General features: G+C 45.4%; 1 long non-coding RNA gene across 1 annotated transcript; it reads left to right on the top strand.

Annotated features, from left to right (window-relative positions):
- Positions 1-481: 481 nt before the first annotated feature.
- On the top strand, positions 482-2,115 carry LOC123048970 (uncharacterized). The gene is made up of 4 exons (XR_006423414.1): positions 482-1,070; positions 1,154-1,231; positions 1,315-1,408; positions 1,655-2,115. It is a non-coding gene; the product is annotated as an uncharacterized lncRNA (long non-coding RNA).
- The last annotated feature ends 5,110 nt before the right edge of the window (positions 2,116-7,225 follow it).

The following is a 7,225-nucleotide window of genomic DNA, read 5'->3' as shown; positions in this document are numbered from 1 at the left end:
CTTCTTGATCATACTTTTATCGACCGTGCTTTGCCTTCTCTTCTCGCTCTCATTTGCGTATGTTAGCCACCATATATGCTAGTCGCTTGCTGCAGCTCCACCTCATACCTTTTACCTTACCCATAAGCTTAAATAGTCTTGATCGCGAGGGTGCGAGATTGCTGAGTCCCCGTGGCTCACAGATACTTCCAAAACCAGCTTGCAGGTGCCGATGAGTCCGTGTAGATGACACAACCAAGCTCAGGAGGAGCTCGATGAAGATCTTGTCCTTTGTGTTGTTTCGCTCTAGTTGATCAGTAGTGGAGCCCAGTTGGGGTCGATCGGGGACCTTTTGTCGCAGTTGGGGTTCTTCTTTTATTTTGGTTCCGTAGTCGGACCATGAGTGTATTTGATTGGTGTAATGTTTATTCATGTAATTGTGTGAAGTGGCGATTGTAAGCCAACTATGTATCTCTTTCCCTTATGTATTACATGAGTTGTGTGAAGATTACCTCACTTGCGACATATGCCTTCAATGCGATTATGTCTCTAAGTCGTGCCTCGACACATGGGAGCTATAGTCGCATCGAGGGTGTTACACCGACACACTTTAAAATTGAGCAAAAATTGAATGGATGAACAGTTTAGAGCCTTTGCCTGCGGTTAATTGATCAAACTGGTGGTAACGTTAAGTTTGATCATTTGGAAATGTCTGGATCTACAATTATTTGCTAGATAGGAGTACTAAAGAACCTGACTTGTTGCAGCTGCATTGCTCATCCTATTCATCACCTTGAGCTAAAGACTGCGGATGTTGGATACGGTTTACAGAGATGAGCTTCGGGCCCGCCACAGTATCAACAGTGGATTTATTGTAGCTCAGGCATCCTCAAGCACACACATGTCTTTTCCTTTTGACTATTTATAATTATAAGTTTTTTCTACCAAATTTCTGCTATTTTTCACAACCGGAACATAGTAGAGTTATAACTTTTAAATTTGCTTAGGCGTGTCATGACTCTACCATTGAAAAGATTGGCCTCCGAAGAGGGGATGTGATTGACTTGGATCATCGTTCTACTGTAGTTGAGGTACTAACTTTCTAGCATTGTAGATAAATTAGTTTAGTTGTACCTGCTACTTAGAGCTAATATGGTCAAACTGTGTGTTCTAGCTTGAAGAATTTCTTCTTGGTCTTGGTTGGGTCTTCTTGGAGAAGAAACTTGATTCGCACTCGACCATAGATGTCAAGGTATATTAGCAAAAGAAGTAAAGCGTGAATTTGTGATAAAAGATAACCAACAAATTGTATGGCATTTTTTTGTTTGTTTGCAGATACGAGTTCATGATATTCGTGCAAAAACAAGTGTTTGTACTATTTTACCTATGGGATTCAGCGATGCTGTAGTGCACTCATACCATTCATCAGGTAGGTGGCCCAACTTGCTTACCTGGGATAGTTTAGTAATTTAGATGAGAAAGTTTCTTCCTTTTTCTTAATCCAAAATGACTATCCGGTTTTACTATTGCTGATGCATATGAATTTACTCTGTTTATGTAGTCGCTACGTGCACAATGGTCAACATACACAGTTTGTTTCATTATTGTGTAAACTAGGCTTAAACAAATATTAACCATAAAATGCTTTACTTATTTGGGTTTCTGTATACTGCAGCCTCATCCCAGGCCGTGAGACCGTGACGATGTGAATTAGGGATCTCATCATGACAAAGATTAGCTTAGGTCGGTGTATGGTTCGTGGCTCTATGCTGGTCTCACTGTAAACATCATCTCAGGATACAGCAGTAGTCAGCACCGGCGACACCTCAGTCTTTGCTAAAATTAAGGTTTGCTCTATGCTTTTAGTTTTTTCCCCCTTGCGGGTGACTATGCTTTTAGGTATCACTTGCCGCTAACTTGGATGACTCATTGTGATGAGTGCTTCAACAAACGTCTTATATTAAGTTATATAGGGAGTATCTAGGTTGAGCCAATCGTTCAGTCTAAACTTTGAGCAGCCTTGAACACAACGCATGCTCATGGCCAGAGGTAGAGTAATAGCAGAAAAGTTATTCTAGTACTCCCTCCGTTCCTAAATATTTGTCTTTTTAGAGATTTTCAACAAATGACTACATATGGAGCAAAATGAGTGAATCTACACTCTAAAATATGTCTATATATATTCATATGTGGTAGACTGGTAGTCCATTTGAAATCTCTAAAAGGACAAATATTTAGGAACGGAGGGAGTATTTGCTTATAAGCTTATTCAGAAGGAGTGCTACATAGGCATATGCTAAAGGGAGAGGAATCCTTTAATTATTTATTTCTCGGCCTGGGCCCAACTATGTATAGAAATCTATGTACTCCCTCTGTTTCTAAATATAAGTCTTTCTGATATTTCAATATGGACTGCATACAGATGCATATAGACGTATTTTAGGGTGTAAATTCATTCATTTTGCTCTGTATGTAGTCTATATTAAAATCTTTAAAAAGACTTACATTTAGAAATGGAGGGAGTATTATTGTCTGCATCGGCAGCAAAGTTATGGTGCTAAATCTGGTGCGACCAATGCAGACATTGAACTGTATATCATGCAGCTTATAAGACACAGTGTATTGTAAAATAACTTGGAACTTCTTAGGCGTGATTTACCTGGCAAATTTGTAGCTAGGTGCATGATTGCAAAGTTGTCTCCTTCATGAAGAGGAATATGCATCGGAGGAAATAACGTCTTCTGATGTTGTGAAGAAAAAAAAATTCTAATAGGGTTGCTTGATGTTGTGAAGAAAGCTCGGCTAAAGACACTAAAAATACTAATGAGAAAGAAGATGAGAGCCAGTTTGAGCAAACAAAGTCGAGTTTACTTGAAGCTTGAAGAATGGAGAAGAGGAGAAAGGAGGCAAAGGCCAGTTTGCACAAAGCTTGAAGAATGGAGAAGAGGATAGGAAATAGTCCACTGCTTTTGAACGAATAGGAGGGCTGTTAAGATAAACTCAACTCATTCAAAAGCAACGGTGGTTGTATGGTTCCATCAAAAGAACCTCAGATATGAAAACTGGAACCGAAGAGTATGTAAGCAGTTATAGCATCCACAACCGGATATAGCAAATCTAACCCCCTAAGTGACTGGTCGACCCTATATGGCCACGTCCACAACGGGGTACCTCAAATTTGACCCCTCAAAACCATGGTATCTATGCAATGTGAGAAATTATCTACGTCGATCATTTTACCGACATAGACAGACATAGATGAACACAGTTCAAACTAAATTCCATACATCTATACCATCTATACCAATATAAAAAGACCCAAAGGGCAAATCCAATTAATCTCGACCATTAAACCATGCCAATCCAATGACCTAGATTGCTCCAATGGTGAGCTCTCAACATGTTAAGCGTGCAATTAATAGCATACCAAATATCAACATCTATATTAATCTCATAATTAACAAGTAATTGATATCCTACCTAATATCAACATGCAGTTGATTTTCTCCCTAATATCTCATTTACTAGTAAATATAAACACAACTCAGTTCATCGGACCAAAGGATTTAGTTCATCGCCGGCAACATAGATAAAAACTAAACAGAGACGGTGCGCGATGTTGGGACATCACCACTTCCGTGCCCACTGCCTCTTGCGGCATGCGGCCCACGCCTCGGATTCGGGCGTCTGCGTCCAAGCCGGCGTGGGCACGAGGACCTGGCGGTGACAAGGGACGCCATTCGGAGCAGGTAGAGAAGGGCTCAGAGAGAGGGGGGGGGGGAGTTGCGCGGACACGATAAGATGGCGTCGTCGTCCGCACCGTGTCGCCAAAAGGCATGGGGATAGACCTTCCGCCTCTGCCTTGTAGTCGCAACCGGCACAACGCGATGCGGACAGCGAGCTCCTACTCGTTGTCTGCCTCCGCCTCGCGCAACAGCGACTCCCAGTTGACTGGGTAGTCGACGTTGAACGTGTGTTGTCGGAGCTTGACATTGGATCGGAATAGGAGGGGAGGGAAGAGGAGGAACGAAGGAGAGTGCAGTGAAGACGGGGAGTGTGGTTTGACTACGGTCTAGGGTTTGCTCGAGTGGTAATATTTGTGGGGTTCGGGTGTGCCAGCTTGGGCCGGTCCGACATGACGAACGCATCAGGGCCTCCTCATACCCACCCTAGATTTGGGCTGGGTTATAGGAGTGCTGGTCTGCTCGGGCGTCTACGGGCAGTTTTAGGAGGCCGGCTAGGTCACGTTTTCGTGACTCGGCACTCATGGAGGTGTCTATCCGGCCAGTTTGGGGAGTCGGCTTGTAGATGCCCTTATATTAACTCGTGTGAATGAGATCTATGGCGTTCAAGTAAGAATAATAGTAGAGCCAACTGCTAATTATTTTAGTAGTGTCATTATAACTAACCTAGTAGTCAAAATGTATAGTTAGTTTGTTAGTTATATGTATGTGTGAGCAGACCGTAGCGAGCAGATCGTAGCTCAGATGTTTATGTTATTTGTGGTTGTAAGGTCATATTTATCCCTAAGTGTTTTGGTGATTGATGACAATGCATTTGCGGACTAATCGTGTGCCATGAGCTTTCCAGACTCTTCTCTGCTAGGCACAAGATGATTGGGTGCCCCTCGAAGACTGACGAAGACGGTGTCTTTTCTACGTTTCTTTTTGGTGGATTTGAGTCGTAGGAAAGCTGTACTATTAAGAGGGGGTCCGTGCTGGAAAGGTTTGGGTGGAATCATCACGTACACGTCTCCTTTTATCCCCTTCTTCTTCCTTGGAGCTTCCTCCGTTTTCCTGCCATAGTTGACTGACTGCTTGTGTGGTTGCGGTAGTACCGCTCCAGGATTAACGGTAGTATCGTGGGCATCCACGGTAGTACCGCGCAGTGGCACGGTAGTACCGCTGGTGCTCACGGTAGTACCGCTCCCCCAGAGCCTTACTACCGCTGCCCTACCCGGCTAGTGCCGCCCGGTTGCGGTAGTAGGAGCGGATGTAATTTTTTACATCCGCACTTGCCGCGGTAGTACCGCTTTCGCCGTGCGGTAGTACCGCCCTAGGCGGTCAGGCAGTAGTACCGCCCCTCGGCAGTACTACTGTGTCGAGTTTTTGCTACTTCCGTTCTTTTGTGGAAGTATGCACGGAAGTTCCCCTCCCCCCTATCGGGACTTTTTGCCTCACGGTAGTACCGCCCTGATGGCGTGGTAGTACCGCGCGGGCGGAAGTACCGCCCAAGCTTGCGTCTGTTTCCCTGGCTGGGGGTCGCGGCAGTACCGTAGGGTGGTACGGTAGTACCACACCACCGTGCGGTAGTACCGCTTTGTTGCAAGCAGTACTACCGCGCGGCCTTGCGGTAGTACCGCTGGCCATGCGCGGTAGTACCGCTGGCCGCGGGCTGGTAGGTGGGTAACGGTTGGATCTTTTCCACACACTATATAAAGGGTCTCCTTCCCCGTTGACTCACCTCTTCCACCATTAAATCTCCATTATTGCTCCAAGCTCCATTTTCGCCCGATCTCAGTCCCTAGCCAACCAAACTTGTTGATTTGCTCGGGAGTGGTTGAGAAGGCCCTGATCTACACTTCCACCGAGAGATATTTGATTCCCCCTACTAATCCCTTGCGGATCTTGTTACTCTTGGGTGTTTGAGCATCCTAGACGGTTGAGGTCACCGCGAAGCCATAGTCCATTGTGGTGAAGCTTCGTGGTGTCGTTGGGAGCCTCCAATTGAGTTGTGAAGATTGCCCCAACCTCGTTTGTAAAGGTTCGGTCGCCGCCTCCAAGGACACCAATAGTGGAATCACGACATCTCGCATTGTGTGAGGGCGTGAGGAGATTACGGTGGCCCTAGTGGCTTCTTGGGGAGCATTGTGCCTCCACACCGCTCCAACGGAGACGTACTTCCTCTCAAAGGGAAGGAACTTCGGCAACACATCCTTGTCTCCACCGTCTCCACTTTTGGTTATCTCGTGCCTTTACTTGTGTAGTTTATTTGTTTCATATATCTTGCTTGCTTGTGTTCCTATTCGTGTTGCATCATATAGGTTGCTCATCTAGTTGCATGTCTAGACAACCTATTTTGATGCAAAGTTTAAATTGCTAAAGAAAAGCTAAAAATTGTTAGTTGCCTATTCACCCCCCCTCTAGTCAACCATATCGATCCTTTCAATTGGTATCAGAGCCTCATCTCTTTATTAAGGACTTTACCGTTCGAAGATTATGGTTGATACCGTAGATGGAGCGGAGGAACACTCCGGTGTGAATCCTATCTCGTCTACGGGCGATGGGGGAACTTCGGTCTCTCGTGAGGAGTTCAATGTAGCCTTGGAGACATTGAAAACCTCCATGATGACCGAAGTTGAAAGCATGTTTACTAAATTTCTTGAGGGACTTAAACTATCAACCGCACCGTTGAAAGTGGGGGATCCCGCCAACAAGGTGTCGGATGCTATCCCTGAAAAGGGGGAAGCTAGTAGTGAAAAGGCTCCTTCTTCTAGTGGCAAGAATGGCACCGGCATCTTTGCCCATGTGGAACCACCACTTGTTTATGGTGGACCGGTTCCTTCCACTCATTTGAATCATGCCGGTCCTCCCCCTAAGATTGTGAAAAATGAGGATTTTGATTCATGGGTTTACCGCTTTAAACGTCATTTAAATCATGTGAACACTAACCTTTGGAGAGTCATTGAAGAAGGTTTCTATCCACATGATCCAAGCAACTTCACTCCTCGAGAAGCCGCGGACAATCAATTCAATGAGAATGCTCTCTTCATCATTCAAGATGCATTTCCACCCGAAGACCTACCTCATCTTCGTCCCTTCGCCTTGGCCAAAGATGCATGGCATTGTGTCGTGTCTCTCTACCGGGGAAGCGCAAGCATTCAACGGTCCAACTATGAAGTGGTACAAGATGAGGCCGATGAGTTTGCAATGAAGGAAGATGAAGAACCTCGTGAGCTCTATCGGAGAGTCACCAAACTCGCGGTCTCACTACGAGATCACGGGAGCAAGGACACGGATGACAATTGGATCAAGCGCAAATTCCTCAAGGCGATGATGCCCTACCATAAGGCCATGTCCTCCGTCATTCGTCAAAGACCGGACTTCCACACTTTGACCTCAAGCGAAGTGTTGGATGAGTTTGTGGCCATGAACATTTTGGACAAGACCGCCGACAATGCGGTGCTCCGTTCTCAACGGGCAAAGAAGCCTAACCTTGCATTGAAGGCCAAGCTCATCGTGGAAGA

The sequence above is a fragment of the Triticum aestivum genome, chromosome 1A, assembly GCF_018294505.1.
Source record: "Triticum aestivum cultivar Chinese Spring chromosome 1A, IWGSC CS RefSeq v2.1, whole genome shotgun sequence".
Taxonomy (NCBI): Eukaryota; Viridiplantae; Streptophyta; class Magnoliopsida; order Poales; family Poaceae; genus Triticum; species Triticum aestivum.
This window is presented reverse-complemented; position numbering and strand designations above follow the sequence as displayed.